At 49.7% G+C, this 13,035-nt stretch overlaps 1 pseudogene; it reads right to left on the reverse strand.

The window, feature by feature from the left end:
• Positions 1–3,280: 3,280 nt before the first annotated feature.
• LOC111548350 overlaps positions 3,281–13,035 on the reverse strand; it is a 10,418-nt pseudogene continuing 663 nt past the window's right edge.

The following is a 13,035-nucleotide window of genomic DNA, read 5'->3' on the forward strand; positions in this document are numbered from 1 at the left end:
TTTTTCACTTCACAGGATAATGCTATAATTAAAATTTCACAAATTAGATACTGCTCTGGGTAACTTGACAGAATCTGACCTAAAAAAATTCTTCAGCCCACCTAGCAAGTAACTTTGGCAATATTCTAGTAGGAATTTTTGTTCAAATTGTCCCTTTTCTAGACTTGGCACTCTCTGCTTTAATTCAGCCCAGTCACGGAATGCTACACAATGGCTGCAACAGGTCTCAATTTGATTTGTCTAGTTGGTTGCCTTGAGGCTTGGGCTTTTTGTTCAAAACCATTGTACAAATTGGATTTACTATATTGTTGCTAGTTGTTTCTTGTATTCTGCTCTGTAAGCTCTGTTTTATTGCCTGTCTAATCTTTGCAAAGCCAGTTCTCTGAACAGGACAATGTTAGCCCCACACTTCAAGATGATTGCTGATGCCTGCCAGAATAATCAGCTAGAACTTGGTGCTAAACTCCAGGCAACTCTGCCCTGAGAGAGCTTTTTCCCCTGCTTCTGGCCTCTCTTGCCCAAATGTGACCCGGGTCCCTGACACTGACTCTTGTACTTTCCCATCAATGTGAGACCACAGGGATGGGCTCATCCTGGCATGAAGGACAATGAAGCCTAACTTCAAGATGGTTACCCAGTGATGCTTTCAGACAACGATCTTGATCAACATTCCTTTCACATTTCCAGGTCAGTAGGGGGCCAGAAGGGACCTTGTATGGAAATGTGAAAATTGGTTACATAAATTACAGTTATCTTGTCATACACAACTAAATTAGAGTCGAGTGTCCAGAGGGGAAAAAAGCACTCAGTGCACAAAGGACCTAACTAGGTCCTTACATCACAGTTCGGCTGCTGAAATGACCTGCTGTAACCTAAGACCAGTTTTACCAAGTAGCTGCTGTGATTTCAAGACTAGTTTTATCCAGGCCAGGCACAGTGGCTCACGCCTGTAATCCCAGCATTTTGGGAGGCCGAGGCAGGTGGATCACTTGAGGTCAGGAGTTTGAGACAAGCCTGGTCAACATGGTGAAACCTCGTCTCTACCAAAAATTAGCCAGGCATAGTGGTGTGCGCCTGTAGTCCCCAGCTACTTGGGAGGCTAAGGCAGGCGAATCTCTTGAACTCGGGAGGCAGAGGTTGCAGTGAGCCAAGATTGTGCCACTGCACTCCAGCCTGGGCATCAGAGCAAGACTCCATCTCAGAAAAAAAAAAAGAAAAGACTAGTTTTACTCAGCACTGTCCTACCTATCAGAGCTTGTCAACTCCCAAAAGGCTTTGCTTAATGCCAATGAGTTTTCTTTCAAAACAATACTTAACATTTCTCTTTCTAATAAAACCAGCAACATTCTCTTTGTTGCAAAGACCACCCCAGTCTGTGTACACGCCCTGAATCGTAATTCTGTTTTGCCACATAAAAGGTTTTGTTTAGAAATTCATCTCTAGATATTACATGACTTGGACAATTCCTAGACATTTGTCTGAACGTTTATAAATCTACATATATTATAATTTTTTATACAAATGAGTAAGCCATTTACTACACATGCTGTTCTACCTTCCTCCTTCATTCCACATTATTTCTTGAAGAACTTTCTGGGTCTGTTCACATACCTACTTCATTAATTTTTTAAGGTTCTCTTATAAAAAAACAGTTTATTCAGGTGTAATTTACCAACTATAAGACTCGCCTGTTTTAAGAATACACTCTAATGTTTTTTAAACTAACAGAACTGTAAAAGCATGACCACAATCCACATTCAGGGTATTTCTATCACCCCAAAAAGAACCCTTGTGACTATTTATAATCAATCTGTGTTCCCAATCCCAGGCCCAGGCAATCAGTCGTCTGCTTTCAGTCTCTGCAGATTTGCCTTTTCAGGAAATGTTTTAGGCAAAAGGAATCATACAATATGCGGTTCTGTTCTGGCTTTTTCCACTTAGCAGGATGTTTTTAGCTTTGGTTTTAAACTACTGCATTCATAATATTCCCTGATGTGGCTGCACCTTGAGAGTGTAACTAATCAATTCCCTATTGATGAACATTTGGTTTATTCTAATCTCTGATTTTTGTAAATAAGGCTGCAATGAATGTTCTGTACACATTTGTCCAATTAAGCGAGTATTTCTGCAGGATAGGTTTGTAGTAGTATAATTCCTGAATCAGGGATTGTGTGCATTAAAAGAGATGTCATCAAATTGCTTTCTCTAAAGCTTGTACCTATTTATCTACTACCAGCAATGCATGAAAGTATCTTCTTCTAATCTGGTGAATTCTCACTCCAAAATTGCAGGATGCAAAAGCCTGCACTCCACTCTGCGCAGTGGGTCCTCAAAATTACCCGAGTTGTCCCTGTGCTCTTCGATCACTTTCTCCTTAGCTTTTCCTTTATTTTAACATTTTAAAACATTTCTATTGTGAATAGCATACATACTACAAGTTAAGAAAAACTTACATTTATAGCCTAAGGAATAATAATACACTAAAGCCCAAGCATCTATCATGTGGGTAAAGAAAGAGGACACTATCAGGGCCTTCAAAAGCCCCAGTGTGCTTCTGCCTTCCCTGACCCTTTAATAAACATCACCTGAACCTTTGTGGGAACCATTCTTTTTCCTTAGAGTTTGCACATAAGTTTGTGTGGAGGATTTGTATTGAGTCAGCATGATACGATAGAATGGTGATTCCCCCAAATTCTCTTCCTTTCACATTTCCAGATCAGTCGGGGGCCAGAAGGGACCTTGTATGTGAGATCTGGAAGGGGGAAATGAAGCAGCAGTTTCATTCCGCTTCAGCTCAGGAAGGTCAGCGCAAGGCGCCAGACACCTTTATGGGTGTGTGCTTGGGTGGGAAAGAGAGAGAGGGAGGGACACTCAAAGTGGGTGCTGCTGGCTGAGCTGGGAGAGCTCTCTGCCTTCCTGCTACCTGATCAGGGGGATTTGGTGAACTTACTCAACCCTCTGCACCTTCTAGCTCTGAGTCCCGTCCCTGACACTCCTGACTAATGCTTCAACCAAGGACATGAGACGCCCTAAAGCATCCCAGAACACATTTCTTTCCATGATGCGTGGTCTACAGCAGGAAGCTTGGGTTGTGGGCAAGGGGATGGCAAGACTGGGCTCCATCTCTATTCCATCCTTCTCTCTACGACACAACAAATAACAAAGAGATTTACTTCTTGTAAAGACTCTCACCCAAGACCTCTGCTCACTCTTGCCCCACTTCTCTGTAGCAGTTTGGAAGCTTTTGGTTGGAAGAAACAAAATAAACACACAAAAGTGGTTTAAGCAATGAAAGACATTTAATGATCTCATTTAGCAAGAAATTCCAGCCTTGTTTCTTTGGCAAACGTACCTTTGAGGACCAAGGTATTTTCTTTTTAACTAAAGTGAAATACACATAAAATTTTATCATTTTAGACATTTAAGTGTACAGTTCAGTGGCATTAAGTACTCAGACATTGCTGTATAACTATCACTACTGTTTATCTTTACAACTTTTTCTACATCCCAAACATAAACCCTGTGCCCATTAAACCATCACTCCCCACGCTCCCCTCCCCTCAGTCCCTGGTAATCACTATTCTGCTTTCTGTCTCTGTGAATTTGTTCACTCTCAGTACCTCATGTAAGTGGAATCATAAACTATTTAGCTGTTTATGTCTGGCTTATTTCACTTAGCATAACATTTTCAAGGTTCGTCCATGTTGTAACATGTATGAGTACTTCATTCCTCTTTCAGGCTGAAGGATACTTCATTATGTACATATCACATTTTGTTTAGCCATTCATTCATTCATTGATGAACATTTGGGTTGTTTTTGCCTTTTGGGTCTTGTGAATAAGCTGCTATGAACATTGGTGGACAAATATGGGTTCAAGTCTCTGCTTTCACTTCTTGTGGGTCAATTCCTAGAAGTGGAATTGCGGGATCATGTGATAATTCTATGTCCGATGTTTTCAGGAAAGCTGCCATACTGTCTTCCACAGTGGCCACACCATTTTACATTCCCACTCACGATGCTCAAGAGTTTCGCTTTCTCTACATCTTTGTGGACACTTTCTATTTTATGATTTTCTTTCTTCTGATACTAGCCATCCTAATGAGTATGCAGAGCTGCCTCACTGGAGTGTAGATTTTCACTTCTTAGAATACAGAGTGCCTCGGACTCAGGGGCGGGATGGACAGAGCTCCAGCAAGTGACGTAGTAATTACGGCAAGGGGTGAGGCACCAGGGCAGGCTTTCTAAACCATGCAAGAGAAACTAGTAAGAACGTGGCCTCCTCTGCTTCCTGGGACCACAGTGGGGGCTGCACTGACACTGAGACCAAGAAGAACGAGTGGACATGAGGCTTGGAATGTGACTGTGAAGAGAAGGGAGGAACCCCACGGGGCTGCACTTCGGCAGGAGGTCTTAGAGAGTAGTGGAAGTGTGCCCTGAAGAAGAGCCAACAAAGGAAGGCCTGCTGTCTTTGGGCAGGGAGTCCTTGCTGATCAAGCCATGTGTGGCTAGAATCTTGAGGAGTCCATGGCGAAACTCTGGCGAATGAAGGCGTAGATGAGGGGGTTGAGGCAGCTGTCAAGGATGCCCAGAATCTCGGTGGCATCCAGGGCCTGGTCGATGTCGTTGCGGCACTGACAGGTCTCCTTGATCATCTGGGTTCTCATGAGGGTGTCTGCCAGCAGGACCAGGTTGTAGGGCAGCCAGCAGAGCAGGAAGATGAGGACAACAGCAAAGATGACCCGCATGGTGTGGTGCTTCTGCCCCATGTGGGCCTTAAACAGCGTGTGCAGGGTGAATCCATAGCAGAACAGCATGACCAGTAGTGGCACCATGAAGCCAAAGGTCTGGGGCAGGATCCGTAACAGCATCCGCCAGTTTGCTGTATTGTTGCCCATGTCCTCATAGCAGACTGGGCTAACATAGGGTGGTCCTTCGGAAAAGTGAGATGGGTAGGGCCACTAACAGGAACAGGGTCCACATACCCAGACATATGAACTTGACCAAGTGGCGCCACTGGGTCAGTGTGTGGGGTGCACGGATAATGGCCAGGTAACAGTCCATGCTGCAGCAGGCCAAGAGTAGAATACCATTGTAGAAGTTGACTTCCTTCAGGAGCTAGACCACCTGGCACAGATTGTGCCAAACATCCAGCCATTCATCTTGGAGGCAGCTGAGATGGGCAATGTCAGGGAAAAGAACAGGTCGACCAAGGCCAGGTTCAGCAGGTAGACATCAGCGACAGAGTGGCTGACTCAGCTGAATAAGATAACCAGCATCAGCAGGGAGTTTCACATCAGATTCAGTAGAAACATCAGGGCGTAGATGATGACCAAAACATAATTGATCTCTAGGGATTCTGACCAACATGGGGCAGAATCTAGTAGAAAAGGGGTCAGGTCAAGGCTGTAACTGTAATTACCAAAATCTCCACTGAAGATGTCTTCCCACATGTAATTTTCCCAGCTAAAATTTTCCATTTTTGAGGTAAACTTATTTTCTGGCCTATAGAAGACAGAAGAGGATTATTGCACAATAAACCCTACCCAGATTATTGCCCATCCACCCAAGAACCTGGGATAGGATTCTTTGTGTTGGTTTGTATATTACATGGAAGTAATTTTCACCTCTAATTTGTATATGGCAGGTAGTCTAAAGTTTTGAGACAATGTTAGTGATAAATGCCACAGTTTATCAAAAGACTTCCGTACTGGTTCCCTTCCATGCTGGACACGTATTCTTAGCATTTCCCGTGACATCACAGTCTCCCAAAACTTTGTAGAACATTCTCTGTGAATAATAACTACAGAACACTCAATCCTACTTGGATCCCTCAGGGGTGAGCACCTTCAGCTGTCGAGGCTGGGTTTGATGTTCAGAAACATGAGATGCCACTCAGTTCTTAATCAGGGGACTAAGCAGCCACTCCAATGGGGTTGTACCCTCAAAAAAGATCAAGGTTCGACTATAAAGGTGAGGGATGAATCTCTTTGTGCATCCTTCTGAAAGTTATTTTGAAAGAAGTATTCCGGAAAATGGTTTGAACAGTAGCCTGGAGTTTTGGAAGGCTCGAGCTAGAACAGTCTTCAGTTAATTAGTAAGGCCTAGTGTTTCTCTTTTGGGTAAAAGGAGGCCTGCTCCGGGAATGTGTGTGTAGTTTGGAAAAGTATGCTAAAAATGATAAGCGGCCAGGCACGGTGGCTCACATCTGTAATCCCAGCACTCTGGGAGCCCGAGGCAGGCGGATTGCCTGAGGTCAGGAGTTCGTGACAAGCCTGGGCCATACAGTGAAACCCAGTCTCTACTAAACTACAAAAAAATGAGCTGGGTGTGGCGGCGTTCACCTCTAGTCCCAGCTACCTGAGAAGCTGAGGCAGGAGAACTGCTTGAACCCGGGAGGCAGGGGTTGCAGTGAGCCGAGATGGCACCGCTGCACTCCAGCCTGGGCGGAGAGCAAGACTCCGTCTCAAAAAAATAAAATGACACAAAATAAAAATAAATAAAAAATGATAAGCAAGTGCGCTGCCTGATTATTCCTGTGGGTGGAAACGTAACAGGTTATTTGGGGAGCTCTGAGCAGCCATGTGCCGCCATGCAGGATGAGCAGACACAGCCAGTTCGCACCCCAATAAGAGGGAGGGGCGGCAGGAAGCAGAGAAGACAGGGGCTGCACTACCCTTGCTTGGTGGCTCTCCAGCCCCTTCCTGTCCTACACGTGTGTGCCTCCATCCAGCCCTGACTCCCCTGTTCTTCTCATTCAGTCCATCTCTGCTGGCTCTGCTCTTGCTACAGAGGCAGCAGAGATCCTGCTCTGGGGAAGCCTGGGTGTAGAGGGTGGGCTGAAGCCATTCAAAAATGTTATCCCAGTTTCTCAAAGAAGAAGTCAACTAAAGCAATCCAGCTCTTTTCTGAACCACAAAACAGATCACCCTCTGGCCATTGCCTTGGAGTAAGGGATGACCATCCTACTACCCACCATGTCTAAGTCCATAACCTATCTCCAAATGGAACCCAGTGTCAGAGAAAAACCAGGAAGTTAAAGGTCCCAGGACCCACTTCACACTCACCAGGCTGGGCACACTCAGAAAAACACACCCAAGAACAATGTGGGTGAGAAAGCGGAAACGTCAGAACTCTCCCACATTGCAGGTAGGAATGTAAGATGGTGCAGCTGCTTTGGAACACAGTTTAGCAGTTGCTCAAAAAAGTTAAACATAGAGTTACCACATGAACCAGCAAACCCCATCCTAGGTATGTACCCAAGAGAATTGAAAGCTATGCCCACACAAAAGCTCATGTTCATAGTGGCATGCTCCAGCCCTCGGGGATTAACCAGTAGGCAAGGGGCAGAGTGGGCCAAGAGGAATAGGAAGAACCTCAGAACCTTTGCAGGAAGCAGCTGGGGGCAGACCTGGTAGGCATTGAGTCATGGGTGTGAGGGAGGGGCACAGTGTGAGGGCAGAGCATCAGGCTCCCGGTTCCCCAAAACTAGCAGGGAGGTGGGGCCTCTGCAAGTGCTGTGTCAGACAAAATAAGCTCACCACGTCACACAGCAGCCCATAAGGCAAGGTCCTTAGGAAGCTCTTCCTTCACCTGAGCCGAGCTTCCACCTCTGAGGCTCCTCTTCCTTCAACCAAACAAAAGTCTTTTCTGACCCCTATTGATTCCTGCTCCTATCTGGGTAGAAACAGGAGCCCAAGGGTCCCCAAACTCCAAGGCTTCAGCCACAGCCCATCAGAGGCCAGAAGTTGGTCACAAAACAATAGTATCTTCCATGAACCCATAAGCACCCCACCCCAGCCCCGCTCCACCTGGTCACCAGCTTCACTGTACTTACACTTCCTGGACACCGCCACCTCCCTGGGAAATTCTGCACTGGGGCTTTGCGGAAAGTGAAGCATGAAGAAGTATGGGATAAGAGATGGGGAAGCAGAGCCAGAAGGGCTCAAGCCAGGAGCCTGGAAGCAGAGGGCCCCAGGCTGCCTCCTCCACCACCAAAAACCCTCAGCTTCTGATCACAGTGCTGGCTCCCAGCCCTGGTGGTCAGCCAGACTGGCCGAGACCCTCCCCAGCCTGGACCAGCCCACTTCTCTCCAACTCCCTTTCCTCCATGGGCAGCAGAGTCCAGGCCAACCTCAAGTTGGGTCTCTAGCGCTGATCCCATTCAGGGCTCTCCCACCCACCTCTCCATCTCAATCCACATCCTCCCTCACTCCCTCCCACAACCCTGGGCCAGAGGTGTCAGGCAGGGGGTGCCCCAGCTATAGCAAGTGCTGAGGTCCAGGGAGAGCTGGAGTGGGGGAGACAGGAGTGGCCACCAGCTGGCAGGGGCAGGTGCAACTTGAGGCCAAGTCTGAGCCACCATGATCTTTACTCACTCCAGGCAGCTTCAGGAGGGGAAGAGAGGGTGCTCCCCCTACACCTTCCCCACTGCTGCCACGCTGAAGGGGCAACTCTTCTTCCAGAAGAGAAGCCTCTGTGCCCAAAGACCCTGGCAATCTAGTTTGAGGTCCTCCTCCTATTCCCATCCCACAACTGCCTGCCTCCCGGACCTCCCCCTCCAGTTCCTCCCCACCTAGCACCCATCCTGTCCCCTAACCCCATCCCCTCCCCTGCAGGGAGCCCAGCCTGGGAGCACAGCAGCCTTCTCCGAGTCCCCCTTCATGACCCCAAATCCAGTTTCCTCTTCTAGACAGCGGCCAGCCTAAAACATCTGGGCAGGCAGTCCTAGCACAAGTCCTGGATTGGGGGTTGGGGTACAGACACTGAGGTCAGCTCCATATGGATTTTCCAGCCTGGTGGAGAATCATCTCATCTTTATGAGATGAGAGGGGCCATTTTCAATGTCATCCCACTCCTTCCCACCCACACCCAAGCTATCTCCATGTCCAGTCCTTTCTCCAAAATTAGTCGTGGCCCCACTCAGCACTCTCCCTGGCCCACCGCAGGCAGGGCATCAGTGTCAGGGGAGACGAGGGGTGGGAGGAGGGAGGCGCAGAGGGGAGGCAGCTACAGTCTGTTCATTAACCACCTTGACTGGCCTTTTCTGACCAGAGTGGTGAAGAAGGAATAAGGACTTGTGGCTGGGGAGGGCAGAGGGGGCACTCCTGCCAGGCTATGCCCAAGGGCAAGGGAGCAGGGCCCACGCTTTAGAGTGGAGATGGAGACAGTGCTTTGAACCCTAACCTTGCCGGGCCTGCCAGCCCCACTCACTCACTCACCTTTCCTGTAGAGGAGCCACTGAATGAGGTGGGTGTCTGGGACAAGGGATTCCCAGGACAGGAGTGGTGGCTGGTGATGCTAGCAGAGGCTGTGGCTGGCAAAAAGCTGGTTTCCCAGAAGAAGGCAGCGAGCAAGCCTGTGTCCAGGCAGGGAGTGGGGTGCAAGGAGCAGAGCTGGTCCCAGGGCCACTGCTGGGAGCAACTGAGCAGAGGGCTTTACTAGTGGGGTTCCCTCCCAGACCAGCCCAGGGGCGGGCCAGCAGTGCACCGCCTCTTTCCCGGAGACAGCCAGGAATGGGCCCCCTCCACCAGCCTTGGCCTCCTTTAACCCCTGCAGTGCCCTGCTGGCTGCACTCTAACCGGCTCTGGCCAGGCCGTGACAGGGCGCAGACAGCTGGGCAGGAGATCACCAGGGAGTGCAGCTGCCCCTCCTTCGGCCACTGACCTAGCAGCCTCCCTGGGGACAGGAGGGGCGGGGCCAGAAGGCTTGGGGACAAAGTGGGTAGGGAAGGAGACAGGGAGGCATCAAGGCCTTGAGAAGACCAGGACCCCATACAAGAGACACAGGTGCAGAGAAATGTCCAAAGTGCTGCTAGGTGGGGAAGGATGGTTGCTGAGATGGTGATGATGATAATAATGATGATGATAATAACAGTAACAATATAACAACTGTCAACTTTTCTTTTCTTTTTTTTTTTTAAGAAGGAATTTTTAAAAAATTATTATTATACTTTAAGTTCTAGGGTACATGTGCATAACGTGCAGGTTTGTTACATATGTATACTTGTGCCGTGTTGGTGTGCTGCACCCATCAACTCGTCAGCACCCATCAACTCGTCATTTATATCAGGTATAACTCCCAATGCAATCCCTCCCCCTTCCGCCCTCCCCCCTCCCCATGATAGGCCCCGGTGTGTGATGCTCCCCTTCCCAAGTGGAAGTGATCTCATTGTTCAGTTCCCACCTATGAGTGAAAACATGCGGTGTTTGGTTTTCTGTTCTTGCGATAGTTTGCTGAGAATGATGGTTTCCAGCTGCATCCGGAATTTTTTTTAAGAAGGAATCCAGCCCAGGCTGGAGCGCAGTGGTACAATCTCAGCTCACTGCAACCTCCACCTCCCAGATTCAAGGGATTCTCCTGCCTCAGCCTCCTCAGTAGCTGGGATTACAGGCGCCTGCCACCACACCCAGCTAATTTTTGTATTTTTAGTAGAGACGGGATATTGCCACGTTGGTCTCGAACTCCTGACCTCAGGTGATCCTCCCGCCTCAGTCTCCCAAACTGCTGGGATTACAGGTGTGAGCCACCGCACCCGGCCAACTGTCAGTTTTTCTAGAGCACTCTGCTTTATGCTATTTCCAATTCATTTTGCGAATGCAGGCCAGGAATCTCACTTTTTTTATTTTAACTTTTTATTTTAAAATAATTGTGTGTTTATAGAAGAGATTCAATGGCGGTAGAGACAGCACAGGTCTCATATATCCTCCACCAGCTCTCCCTACAGGTAACATCTTACATTACGTGCCACGTGTGTCCAAACTAGCTAATCTGCATTGCTGCAATGCTATTCAGAGGACTGTGAGCCCTATGAAAATGTCACCATATTCTGAAGTGTCTGTTTTCTGTTCCAGAACCCAATCCAGGATCTCACATTACATTGAATTGTCACGTCTTCATAATGTCTTTCAAAATGTGACAGATTTTCAGTTTCCTTGTTCTTTCACAAATACCACACTGTCTTGATTACTGTTGCTTTAATGGTAATTTCTAGACTCTGACAGATTTTCAGTTTCCTTGTTCTTTCACAAATACCACACTGTCTTGATTACTGTTGCTTTAATGGTAATTTCTAGACTCTGAGAGCTAAGGATACCGATACACCTGTGTGTTCAGTCAGTGGGAAGTTTGTACACCTTTCTGTATTTATGAAGTATTTCAACACAGTAATACAGACAAATGTCTGAAGCCGCCTTGTCAGTCACCGTCTCTGTGAGATGAGAGGGGTCATTTTCAACTTCCTCCCATTCTTGATCACCTATGTACAAGCCATCTCCGCATCCGATCCTTTCTCCCAAGTTAGTCGTGGCCCCACTCAGCCCTCTCCCTCACTCATAACATCTCTAACCCCAGCAACTGGCACCACCCCGCAGACGGCTGCCCCACCTCCCAGGCTCCTTGCTTTGCCTTCCGCCCTCCCAATCCATATACACACAGCACACATGGGCGGGCTCCAGGAGAGCCAGGAGGAGGAATGGGGGCACGTAAGTAGCAGGACTGGCATTAGGAGTGCCCTGGCAGGCAGCCCAGATGTCTGGGTAGCCACTGAGCCCTGGCTCCTGAGGGGATCAGCACCAAGGAGATGTTTATCCACCCCAAGAACGAGGGTATCACCCCTCCTCTAGTGAGGGCCCAGGTGATGGGTGCAGGCTGCTCTTCCCTAAGCCCCTGAAGCGGGGAGCCTCAAGCGGCAGCAACCCCCCACTGGAGCCAGAATCAGGGCACAGCAGCTGGGATGGAGCTTGATCCCCATAGATAGAGGAGGGAGGGAGTCACAGGCCAGCTCCAGGCTCTCCCAAGAGGCCTCTCAGAAACCAGCTCATCTGATGCAGACAGACACTCATCCCCATCCCTGTCCCTGCCACTGTCACACAGCGGCACACACACCCTCCCCTCCTTCTCCCCTTGATCATCCACCTCCAGAGCCCCGGCTCCTCCCTCCATCTCAGCCCCACTGCCTGTGCCTGTCCCTGCCACCTTCACCTGGTCCAACAGGCACCCCCCTCCTCGTGTCAAAGGTGGCTGTGCGGGAGGTGGGGAGGCAGGGACACGGGGTGAAGAAAGAAGACCCGTCAACAGTGAGTCCTGAGGTCACAGGGACCTAGAGAGGAGTCACCCATCCCTGGTGACCCCAAACACCTCCTCCTACTCTCCCGGGGAGAAACCAGTGCCACACCTATAGCAGGCCTAGTGGTTCCCTGGCAGACACCTCCTCCAGAACAGACACCTGCCTCCCAGCTCAGACCTGTCCCCACTGTCAGGTCAGCTCCCCCCTTGCTAGTCTCTGAGACTTACCCAGCCCAGAGAAGGCAGGGGTGAGAGGCCAGCTGTCCCCACCATCCTGGGGCAGCTCCTGCTCCAGTGGCCCCCACCCTCCTAACTCCAGAGCCCTCTAAATCAAGGGACACCGCCAGAGCTGCCCTTTGGCCCAGGTCAAGGAAGATTAACCCTTTCCCTACCTTACCCCAGCACTCCAGGCCTGCCCCTCTTGGGTGGCTCCTAAACCAACCTCGCCCAAGCTCTTTGCCCTTCTAGGAGTCAGGTCCTATATCAGCCTTTTCCCAAGGGCACAAGAGACCCAGGGGAGCCCTCCACCCAACTGGAGGACCCTTCACCCGGTCCTGGTCCTGCCTCCCCCTGGGTCCACCTACCTTGTAGCACTTCCCAAGCAGACTGGCACTGTCCTGGACTGGCTGCTTACCTGTGTCAGGTGCCCTGGGCTCTGCCAACCACCAGCTCCTGACTCAGGGTGTCCTCCCTCAGCCATTCCTGCAGCTCCTACCTGAAGCAGTAGTTGCCTTCTCTCTGTGCCAGCTGAACACCATGGGCTCCCAGCACCCAGCCAGCACCCAGGCCTGGGGACTCCCTCATGGCAAGTGACAAAGGGAGACCGGAGGACAGGGGGCCAAAGGAGGGCAGAGGGCTGGAGGAGGACAGGGGGCTGGAGGAGGGCGGGGGCTGGAGGAGGGCAGGGGCTGGAGGAGGGCAGAGGACTGGAGGGAGGCAGGGGGCTGGAGGAGGGCGGGGGCTGGAGGAG

The sequence above is a fragment of the Piliocolobus tephrosceles genome, chromosome 11, assembly GCF_002776525.5.
Source record: "Piliocolobus tephrosceles isolate RC106 chromosome 11, ASM277652v3, whole genome shotgun sequence".
Taxonomy (NCBI): domain Eukaryota; kingdom Metazoa; phylum Chordata; class Mammalia; order Primates; family Cercopithecidae; genus Piliocolobus; species Piliocolobus tephrosceles.